General features: G+C 38.5%; 1 protein-coding gene across 8 annotated transcripts in view; it reads right to left on the minus strand.

Moving 5' to 3' along the window:
* ppfibp1b (PPFIA binding protein 1b) overlaps positions 1-6283 on the minus strand; it is a 28719-nt gene extending 22436 nt beyond the window's left edge. For all 8 annotated transcript variants that reach the window (XM_058076191.1, XM_058076192.1, XM_058076190.1 and 5 more), the window contains exon 1: positions 6111-6283. The gene's annotated coding sequence lies outside the window, so the exon portion shown is untranslated. The remainder of the gene's footprint in view (positions 1-6110) is intronic.
* Between the last annotated feature and the right edge of the window lie 6166 nt (positions 6284-12449).

Consider the following 12449-nt stretch of genomic DNA (forward strand, 5'->3'; position numbering starts at 1 on the left):
GACAGCACATTTTTGGAGGTTAACTGTTCTGGGTCGCAGGAAGGGACATCACGTGTAGCACGGGTGGTCAAAACACCGCTATGGTGAGGGGGCTGTAGCGAAAAGTAGACACAGGTGCAGGAAATACATGTCTAATTTCATAGAAAGCAGCAGTGGTGTTCAATAAACACGCTGTAAATGATGATGATGATAACGTCGGTGGACACTTTGGGCCCCCCAGTTTGAAAACCATCGAGTTAACTGATGAAACGTGGGTGGCCTAATACACTTATTTTGTTGCATATATTTCAATACAAAATATATGACAGTTGTTTGAACATATGAGGTTAAAACACAGACAAGCTAGCTTACTGCTACTGAATTGTATTATTATCATCAAAAGTAAATCATAACAAACCGAAAAAACACTTCCTGATGTTGTAAATCATGCTTCACAAAGATTTTAAAAAGTGAAACACAGTAACAAGCTTGCGATATTAAATTAACTGTATCATCATTCAATCATAACATTTTCTTAAGATCAGACGCCAACAAGCTTTAAATACACCAAAACACCTAACAAAATCTGAGACGGTATTTTAAGAATTATGACAACATAAGTGGGGGGGGGGTCTTACACAAGACGGCAAAAATGCTTCAAATACAAGACCAGACGCGCTCATCAGACAGACAGCTGTTGATGCGTCAGTCCCCACTTAATAAGTGTAAAGACCTTTTGTGTATGTATCATCATGTGCAGTGGCGCACAAAGAAAACCTAAATTACAGGGAACCCCAATTTGCCCTTAGTTCCTGGAATACCCCCAACACAAAACACTGTCATTACTAGGGGTGTGTATTGGCAAGAATCTGGCGATACGATACGCATCACGATAATAGGCTCACGATACATCACGATACTGTTAACAAGGCGATATTTCAGAAATGAACCTTTGCCGTGTCTGCACTTGAATAAATACCATATACAGCAGGGGTCTCAAACACGCGGCCCGTGGGCCAAATGTGGCCCGCAGGACACTAGTTTGAGGCCCCCGCCTTGATATGAAAGTTTAATGTTAGTGCGGCCCGCGCAAGTTTGATATGGATGCTGTATGGTATCATGTACCCAGAAAAAATTATTACGTTTGATTAATGTTCATGTTAAAGGTTAAATAACTGTTAATAGTTATCCTCCCTATCCGTGTGGAAGTGGTACGTTTTTGGCTATTTAAGTTTAAAGGAAATATCTTGAAGGCTACCGTTTAGGTCGCTAGCTCTCTAGTTTGCGAGTTAGCATGTGTCTCAAGACCCTGCAGTTGCGCAATATGTTGTAAATAAAAAAAGTATAAATGTGACTATAGTCGTGTTTTGTCATGTCTACAGGGCTCTAATAATACTTTGTTCATTTTAATATGAAAAAATAATTTGTCTACCCACCAACTATATGTGCTTTCTTAAGTTTTTATTATTTGCAGTTTTATTATGATATTTATTTATTTATTACTGATTGATTGATTTTCTTTAGTCTTGATTTGTTTATTTATTTTTCATCTTATTTTGTGTAGAAAAATAAAAAGTAAGATATTTGAGAACAGTGGAATGTTTTATCAGTGCTTTTCTTGTAGAAAATTGGAACCAAAGCGAAGTTTTTTCAATTTTTTTGTTTTTAATAAACGCATTTTTTGGGGGGGGAAACAGATGCGGCCCAGACCCGATCTCCAGTGGCCCCCAAGTAAATTGAGTTTGAGACCCCTGATATACAGTCTATAATAAATACCTAAAAATATCCATATCATACTTTTAAATATCGATACAGTATCGTGGAAGTATCGCAAGATATCGCCGAAACGATATTTTCTTCCACCACTAGTCATTACTACGAACAAGAACCAGTACCGGTGCCTGTTCCGTTCTGTTCCACCCCTAGTAAATATCCCATCTGTGCATGCCGCCTATAAAAGGAGACATCTCTTAAAGTCTGAATATGCAGGCATCTCAAAAACAAAGTCCTACTGTCTGTGTCTCTCCTAGTCGCTCTAAGAGCCGCCATAACACAGAGAGCATCATTGTTACTGCTAGCAGGGTGTTTTGACTCAAGGGTAGGGGAAAAGCAACGCAACACTACACACGGTATGTGAAATAACCCTTTCCGTTCCTTTACTCAGATCCAGAGTGCTTCCAAACAAACCCATCGGACATCATTTCTAAAGACATGCAGAGAGAAAGAGAGAAATAACAAACAAATGAAAGAGTTGACCACTATAATGGCCTTTCAAGTCCATCAGCGATGGTCCCTTCAGGCAGAGAGCAGCCCTGCCAGCATCGGACACACAAGACAGCTCAAGTATTCCTTTTGTCCAAAGGAAAGCTTCAATCTGTGTGTGACACTGGCTGCCTCTGCACAAATAAAAACAAAACACAATAGCTTTAGGGCCCCTTGTCTCGCAGCAGACGTGATTCTTACTGACACACAGCTGGGGATCAGACACTGAAAACAAAACAGTCTAACCACAGAGGAATTTTTACTTTTTTCCATAAATCATGCAGACGTCGATGTGCCACTGGTCTTTAAGAATCAGGAAATAAGAATTTAGGTTTCACTACATAAGAATTTAGGAATAACGTTCAAATTTGCTTGGCCCACTAAACTTGAGACGTACGGTATTTAAAGGCCACGCTAGGCTATTTTAAAGCGACCTGCTTGGGAGGTAGTCGACTAATCTCGATTAGCTGTTAGTTTGATCCCTGTCACCTTGGTGTTGCGCAAGACACAGTGCCCTGATTTGCTCACACACACACAGTAAAAGGTGGCTCGACGTCCACCACAACCAGAATGAGTGCCGTGCACAACAGACAGTCTATATCAGGGGTCTCAAACTCAATTTAATTGGGGGCCACTGGAGCTAGGGTCTGGGTGAGGCTGGGCCGCATCAGGTTTTCCAAAAAACAAACAAACAAACAAAAAAATGCATTTATTAAAAACAGAAAAATGAAAAAACTTTGCTTTGGTTCCAATTTTCTATAAGAAAAGCTCTGATAAAACATTCCACTGTTCTCAAATATCTTACTTTTTTTCCTACACAAAATAAGATGAAAAATAAATAAACAAAATCAATCAATCAGTAATAAATAAATATAATAATAATAATAAAACGGCAAATAATAAAAACTTAAGAAACCACATATAGTTGGTGGGTAGACAAATTATTTTTTTTCATATTAAAATGAACAAAGCATTATTAGAGCCCTGTAGACATGACAAAACATGACTATAGTCACATTTATACTCTTTTTTTTTATTTACAACATATTGCGCAACTGCAGGGTCTTGAGACACATGCTAACTCGCAAACTAGAGAGCTAGCGACCTAAACGGTAGCCTTCAAGTTATTTCCTTTAAACTTAAATAGCCAAAAACTTACCACTTCCACACGGATAGAGAGGATAACTATTAACAGTTATTTAACCTTTAACATGAAAAGTAATCAAACGTAGTAATTTTTTCTGGGTACATGATACCATACAGCATCCATATCAAACTTGCGCGGGCCGCACTAACATTAAACTTTCATATCAAGGCGGGGGCCTCAAACTAGTGTCCTGCGGGCCACATTTGGACCATGCGCCGCATGTTTGAGACCCCTGGTCTATATCTATTATATTTGGTATTTTTAGTGCAACTCATCACAACACTAACAATACTGTCTTGCATTTGCCATTGAGTTGTATTGTTGCATTTGCTAAATACCGATCGCCTGCTCTGAGAATAACCTCCTATTTCCAAGCTGATTGTGTCATCACTAATTTTATACAGGCAATCGACAAATTATATGGCAGGGTGGAGATGAAATTTGAAAAAGGAAACAAACGCACAAGGCAACTATGTTAACTATGTTGTGTAAATACACTGGCTAAAGATAGGAAATGAGTTCTGTCGTTATTTTCAAATTCCATGTGATTAAAATCTTCTAAAATGTCCGCCGCCTGTATGGATGCCAACGATCTTAGCAGTCAGTTGTTTAAGTTGGATAGAAGGACACATTCTTTACATTCGAACCAACTGCACTCCGCTTGACTCATTGGAACGCGACTCTCTCGAATAGCAGGGATCTACTGAACAGATTTAATGAATTAAATGTCAATAGACAATAGACCCAGTTGACTCATTTGTCTCATAAAGTCGATTAATACCAACAATTATGCCTCAGTTTGTGTATATTTTCAGAGTAGCACGTAATATGGTGCATGACTTGTCATGTTATCAATACACCGCATGAGTGCAACTACATTTTTTTATGTATTTTTTATTACAAAACGTCCTTGTTAGCATCCTATTAGCTTGCCACTACATGGTCAGCTCCTTTGAATGTCATCACCGGTTGACTCTGTTATTATTAGACTCCTTATTGTCATTTCTTTTTAACTAGAAATCAATAGAAAAATAAAATAATCCATGTCAAAAACATGTCACGCTCGCTCACACCACAATACATTTATTTCTAAAAATCACAAATACTTAAACTTGCTGATATAGTTAATCTATAAAACAGCTAAAATAATACATAAGGCTAAAAATAACCAATTACCTAAAAATGTCATCCAATACTTCTCTACAAGAGAGGAGAAATATGATCTCAGGGAAGAACTAAATTCGAAACACTTATATGCTAGGACTACGTTAAAAAGCCATAGCATTTCAGTATGTGGAATCAAACTATGGAATGGATTGAGTAAGACCCTCAAACAATGCACAACGATGAGCCAATTCAAGAAACAATACAAGCAGTTGATGTTTGCTAAATACAAGGATGAAGAGTCTTGAACCAGTCATGATGTGCTATATATATATATATATATATATATATATATATATATCACACAAAGAAATAAAAAATAAAAATAAAAATAAAAATAAAAATCTTAAACTATATTAGGAAAGCAGGAAGTGAACAAATGTAACAGTTACTGATTGTAAAAGTACCAGATGGAGGGGTAGGATTTAATAAGCTTTGCTTCTTCCTACTCCTTTTGGACATGTGGAAGTGTGAACTGATTATGTGATGCATTCAATTGTAATCTGATGCATGTTCAAATGAAATAAAACCATTACCATTATGCATTTCATAATAAAGAGTCAAAGCACAGTCAGGGCGAGTTGACTCTCTGCCCTGGCTGGCGAGGCTCGCTGGGTGACGTGGAGAGTGAGGTGGAAGAATCTTGGTGTAAAATGACAGTGTTTCTTTGTCATGTAGCTCGTTAAATAAAATATGAAAATTAGAAATTACATTACATTTTTTCCCCACTATCAATGGTCTATATATAGTATATTTGCAGTCCAACCAAAAAAAAAAAAAAACTATTGAGGAAAAGCCCTAAAGTCACACCCTTAAGAGACTATTATCTGCACCTACGCTCCAGATGTTGCTGGAAAATCAAAGTTTTAGAATCATAGCGGTTTGTTGATGTTATCATTACATAATCCATAACAATTATACTCTATCCACAGTGGAAACTTGTTGGAAACAACAACAATAAAACAAACAATAAAATAAATGATGTGCCAAAGACACTAGTAGAATATAGAGAAGTGGGTGCTGGCAATAAATTTTAATTATTCATGATTAATATCTGGATTAACGCACGTGTATGTAGTGTATTGCACGTGGCTATTGCAGTGTTAACAAGTACAGTATTATTGCCATTTCCCTGTTGTACAAGCTAGTCTGTTTTAGTTAGTTAGTAGTCTACTGTAATCTGGTTCATCAACAAGCCTTTAAAACCCCCTTCCAGACAAAGACAAACACACTGTACCATAAAATGGTGTCCATTGTGATGGATTAGACGTTTTAAGTTACATTGTGAATATACACGGAAATTAATCGGTGCTAAAACGCAACGAGTCAAATATAAACGTTGTTGCTATTGCTAGCCAACTCAACTCGACCTCTTTTGGATACCGTTATTACAATCTCAGTTTGGGAAAAAAAGAGTGACAAAGAGACATTCCAGTGGTGATACGACGTGGAAAACGAGCCACAAAAGCCAACTGTGTCTCAGATTTTTTCTTTTTTTTTTAAACACGAAAGTTTAACGTAGAACTTAACTCGCTACAAAAATAACAAAGTCACTTACCGAAACCCTCGACGGATTATTTCACCGTTGCCGTTAGTCTACCCGTTTCAGTGACTCCCAAAAGTCGAGATTTCCTCTTTTGTGAACTTCTACGTGTCCACCAGTGAAGCTACGGGTCCACATCGCTACGCCATGATGTCTCTCTGACAAGACGACTGTGACGTCACAGTGGGAGAATCCCACCCTTGTAAACCGCCTGGATTTCTTGGTGCGTTTAAATACAACAGCCAAAGTAGGACAGGGAAGTTTCTTTTCCGGAATTAATTAATAATTGGAGTTAATTCACATGTGACATGCCGGTAGTCTTGATAAAACATTAGTATTATTCAAAAATAAAATTAATAATTTAAAGATAAAATAAATATTAGAAAGAGACAAGCGACATCCAGTGGTCATGTATAATAATGCATCATTTACAAGCAGTCACTACTCTATAATTTAAAAAAAAAAAGTGTTAGAAAAGAGTTTTTAAACATTAAGAAAAACCTCTACAAAAATTGGAATGCAGCCGGGAGCAAATTTGCATGCTCAGATAATTAATAATGATAATAATCAATATGAATAATTCATATGATGATTTTAAACCACAGCAAAGAAACTAAAGCCAAACATGGATGTTACTGATGCATAAACGTGTCATAACCAAACAGAGATATTACCTTTACCATTTGTGTGTCCTCTCCATTGCGGAATGGTGTCTTGGTGGCCTGGCAATCTTCAGTTTCGACATTGCAGTGGTTTCCAAAAAACAGGCATTTGCATCAGCCACCATTGTATCAGTGCAGGTTCATCCTCAACCTCTGTACCAGTCAATATCTTACAAATATTTAAGCTTGACTCCTATTTGATCTTGGATGTCCCATCACTGTCCCATGCAATACGATTACAATATGGTTGGTTTTTTTTGTGTTTGAAAAACAATGTCAATTCATGTTGTGTTGGGAGTAAACTAACATTTATTAACCAGACCGCCTGGGAAGAGACCCGAGTCAAAAAAAAAAAAAACACCACCAACAGGCTTATTATTGCGTGTCATTGTGGAAACGTCCAAAAGGCACTTTGGACACAAACGGGAGCATCCGTGAGTTAAGATACTCCATTAGTAGGTTCCTCGTATTTCAAGCATATGACAGGAAATACATTATTATTCATAAATACTGTAGATATTGTTAAAAAAAAACTTCAGAGAAACCAGTAGGATACTCTTCTCATTAGCTGGACCGCTTATTCACTGTCTGGCCGATCGGCCACCAATCGGCAATATCAGTGGAAAAAAAGGACGGTATCAATATCGGCTGATACTTTCAGTTCATAATGACAGTTACTATGGAACCAAGTATGTCATTGTATGGTCATATCACCTCCTACTTTGGTACATGACAAAAATAAAATCAAAATTTTTTTTTTACTATATTAGGAAAGCAGGACGTGAACAAATGTAACAGTTTCTGATTATAAAAGTACCAGATGGAATGGTAGGATTTAATAAGCTTTGCTTCTTCCTACTCCTTTTGGACATGTGGAACTGTGAACTGATTATGTGATGCATTCAATTGTAATCTGATGCATGTTCAAATGAAATTAAACCATTACCATACAATTGCTTTATGCACACTATAAACCTTGCAATCCAACCTACCTCGGTGTCCCCAGCATCACTTTGTGGCCGCTTTTTTTCCGCTGGAGTACATCAGCTCTGGCGGTGTTGATGTCTAAGTAGAAGCTGTGGTAATTCTACATTTGATGAAAAATACTTAAGATTTGTCAGATCAAAACGTGATCGCTGCATGAGATGTCAATTATCAACATTTTTGCCTCATTCCTGATATGTTGCCGACCAAACCACTAATGGTTTGTTTTTAGTTCCTATTGATTTGGTCCATGTAGGTTCTAACCCAGGGGTCTCAAACACGCGTGGCCCGCAGGACACTAGTTTGAGGCCCCCGCCTTGATATGAAAGTTTAATGTTAGTGCGCCCCCGCGCAAGTTTGATATGGATGCTGTATGGTATCATGTACCCAGAAAAAATTATTACGTTTGATTAATGTTCATGTTAAAGGTTAAATAACTGTTAATAGTTATCCTCCCTATCCGTGTGGAAGTGGTAAGTTTTTGGCTATTTAAGTTTAAAGGAAATAACTTGAAGGCTACCGTTTAGGTCGCTAGCTCTCTAGTTTGCGAGTTAGCATGTGTCTCAAGACCCTGCAGTTGCGCAATATGTTGTAAATAAAAAGAGTATAAATGTGACTATAGTCGTGTTTTGTCATGTCTACAGGGCTCTAATAATGCTTTGTTCATTTTAATCTGAAAAAAATAATTTGTCTACCCACCAACTATATGTGGTTTCTTATGTTTTTATTATTTGCCGTTTTATTATTATTATATTTATTTATTACTGATTGATTTTCTTTATTCTTGATTTGTTAATTTATTTTTCATCTTATTTTGTGTAGAAAAATAAAAAGTAAGATATTTGAGAACAGTGGAATGTTTTATCAGAGCTTTTCTTGTAGTTTTTTTTTTAATTTTTGTTTTTAATAAAGCGTTTTTTTTTTTGGAAAACCAGATGCGGCCCAGTCTCACCCAGACCCGAGCTCCAGTGGCCCCCAAGCAAATTGAGTTTAAGACCCCTGTTCTAACCGATTACTTCATTAATCAAAACAACAAAATTCAGATTGATAATCATTACTTCGTTAGTGATGCACTCAATTGTAATCTGATGCATGTTGAAATAAAATGAATGAAATATGATGAAATAAATGAAAATAAAACCATTACCATAATGTGAGAATAAATTCATTGTGAAATACAAAACCAGAGTTGTGGATACCAGCATTTTGTTTATGTTCTGATAAAACAAGCATATTGGCTTTGCTTGGCTTGAAATAAGCTATGAAAATAAATGTTACAAAAATTAGTAGCCATTTTCATTTTGTAAAAGTAGCTCTTATTATCAGGATCGGTAGCATCAAATCCTGATCGGAACATCCCTATCCTTCTAATAACTTAGTATACATATGCATTATGATAAATATTTTGAGGCCATCTATTTCACTGCAAGACCTATTTATTTTGTGTGCAAGGTCATATGTGGACAAAACAAGTTGAGGTAAAAATGGCAACTCAAGGACTCATTCAAATGTCAGATCCCTGGTACAGCAACAGAAAATGTACCTGCTTGATATAAGGAGCGACGAATGGGGCGTACTTGAAACATTTATGGAATGACGACTGCATAATATATCCCCCGAAATCTACGCAAGGACGACTGCTTTCAAAATAACATGAATAATAAAAAAAAAAAAATCTAAAAATCTGCTGATCTGGGACACGATAAAAACTGACCACGAGTAAAAGTACACAGTTGCACATGTGACCGAGAACAGTTATACATTTCAAGTTATACAATATGTAGGGAAATATTAAAAAAAAAAAAGAAAAGTTAAATACTGCTACAGCTGCTAAGAACTGCGACACTATATATGTTTATATGGGGTGGCTTTTCTCCATCAACTCCTGAGAAGTCACTTCTTCTACCGCTATATCACTCAGAAAATAAACTATAATATCATAACTGGCGTGAGGTGATTTAGTAATTGCCTTTAAATGTCACTTTAAGTGCTATTATGCATTGCACTGTTCACAAACACATATAGGGAGACATTATTATTATTATTATTTTTTTTTTAAATGGCTGCTCTGGGGCAAATGTTAGACCGTAGAAACCTGAAAAGTAGGTGTTGGAGGGGAGGGTTCACAGATTGGAGACAGGAGCTTTGAAGTACAATGTAAAAAAAAATAAAATAAAATAAACAAAAAAAAACAGTGACTTGATTCAGTGCAATGTGTTGCATCATTCCTGTCCTCGGTTCAAGTATTGGTGGGACTCCCAAACCCCTTAGTTGACACGACGCTTTCCCCCCCCGTGGAGATTCTCAGGCCTTGTTAAACGACTGTCAAATACCCCTTTTCCACTAGTGTCATTCATGGTGTTGGTGCTTCGTTTGGAGGCAGAGGTGCAAATTGATTCAACGCCGCATTCGCTTCCCACGCTCCTGTGAAGCTGTGCAATCAACTTCACGGGTTTTTTTTTTTACGCCTCCCGACTATGAATATCAATTCTAGAATAAATGTTACATAAAAATTACAGTAATTAATAGTCAGTGTCGAGCAACTGATTAACACACAGCAATAGAGCTATTGTCACTTTCTCTTCTCCCCAGTAAAATACGATGAAAAGACGATTAAAGGACGGTCAGGGCGAGTTGACTCGCTGCCTCGGCTGGCAAGGCTCGCTGGGTGACGCGGAGAGTGAGGTGGAAGAGTATTGGTGTAAAATGACTGTTTTTTTATGATGTAGCTCGTTAAATAAAATAAAATATGTGAATTAGAAATTACATTACATTTTTTTCCACTAGCAATGGTGTATATATAGTATATTTGCAGTCCAACCAAAGAAAAACTATTGAGGAATTACCCCTTAGAGACTATTATCTGCAGCTACGCTCCAGATGTTACTGGAAAATCTAAGTTTTAGAATCATAGTGGTTTGTTGACGTTATCATTACATAATCCATAACAATTATACTCTATCCACAGTGGAAACAGAGTCAACAACAACATTCATTCATTTTCTACCGCTTATCCTCATGAGGGTTGCGGGGGATGCTGGAGGCGGGGTACACCCTGGACTGGTCGCCAGCCAATCACAGGGCACATATAGACAAACAACCATTCACACTCACATTCATACTTATGGACAATTTGGAGACGCCAATTAACCTAGCATGTTTTTGGAATGTGGGAGGAAACCGGAGTACCCGGAGAAAACCCACGCATGCACGGGGAGAACATGCAAACTCCACACAGAAATGGCCGAGGGTGGAATTGAACACTGGTCTCCTAGCTGTGAGTCAACAACAACAATAAAAACAAAATTTAAGCAAATGGCTTTCAAGCAGATGAAGTAATGTGCCAAAGGCGCTAGTAGAATATAGAGGAGTGGGTGCTGGCAACAAATTTTAATTATTCACGAAGACTGCTGGGATAGGCTCCAGCACCCCCGCAACCCTCGTGAGGAAAAACGGTAGAAAATGAATGAATGAATGATTTCTATCTGGATTATCGCACGTGTATGTGTTACGCGCTAACGATGGATCTGCACGATCGATCGATAGCGCTGCACCCGAGATGGATCCATCGTTAGCGCACAAATCGATCGATCGATGGATGGTATATTACTGCGCCCGGGATGGATGTGTGTAGTTTGTTTAGATGCCAACAGATGGCAGCGCTGAGCGTTGTTACTTACAAGAATCAACAAGAAGTCGATGCATGCAAATTTCAAATCTTTGATTAATTGTCAAGCAGTTCACTTTGTTACCGTTCTCGGCGGGGGGAGTGTGAACCCTAACCCCTAACCGCTAACCCTAACCCTGTCATTGTATGCAATTAGCAGATCAACAATAGTCATTATATCGTCAGCGCAGTGTCAAAACATCGGTCTCCAGCGCAAGGCAATTATATCCATCGTGAACGCAGAAATCGATCGCTTTGCGCGCTAACGATGGATCCATCTCGGGCGCAGAAATCGATCGATTTGCGCGCTAAATAATGGATCCATCTCGGGCGCAGAAATCGATCGATTTGCGCGCTAACGATGGATCCATCTCGGGCGCAGAAATCGATCGATTTGCGCGCTAACAATGGATCCATCTCGGGCGCAGAAATCGATCGATTTGTGCGCTAACGATAGATCCATCTCGGACGCAGCGCTATCGATCGATCCATCTCGGGCGCAGAAATCGATCGATTTGCGCGCTAACGATGGATCCATCTCAGGCGCAGAAATCGATCGATTTGCGCGCCCGAGATGGATCCATCGTTAGCGCACAAATCGATCGATTTCTGCGCTCACAACAGATCGATAGCGCTGCGTCCGAGATGGATCCATCGTTAGCGCACAAATCGATCGATTTCTGCGCTCACGACGGATCGATAGCGCTGCGTCCGAGATGGATCCATCGTTAGCGCACAAATCGATCGATTTCTACGCTCACGACGGATCGATCGATAGCGCTGCATCCGAGATGGATCCATCTCGGGCGCAGAAATCGATCGATTTGCGCGCTAACGATGGATCCATCTCGGGCACAGAAATCGATCGATTTGCGCGCTAACGATGGATCCATCTCAGATGCAGCGCTATCGATCGATCAGTCGTGAGCGCACAAATTGATCGATTTCTGCGCTCACGATGGATCCATCTCAGGCGCAGAGTAATATACAGGTAAGGGCCAGAAAATTAGAATATTTTCATAAACTTGATTTATTTCAGTC

The sequence above is a fragment of the Doryrhamphus excisus genome, chromosome 6, assembly GCF_030265055.1.
Source record: "Doryrhamphus excisus isolate RoL2022-K1 chromosome 6, RoL_Dexc_1.0, whole genome shotgun sequence".
Classification (NCBI taxonomy): Eukaryota; Metazoa; Chordata; class Actinopteri; order Syngnathiformes; family Syngnathidae; genus Doryrhamphus; species Doryrhamphus excisus.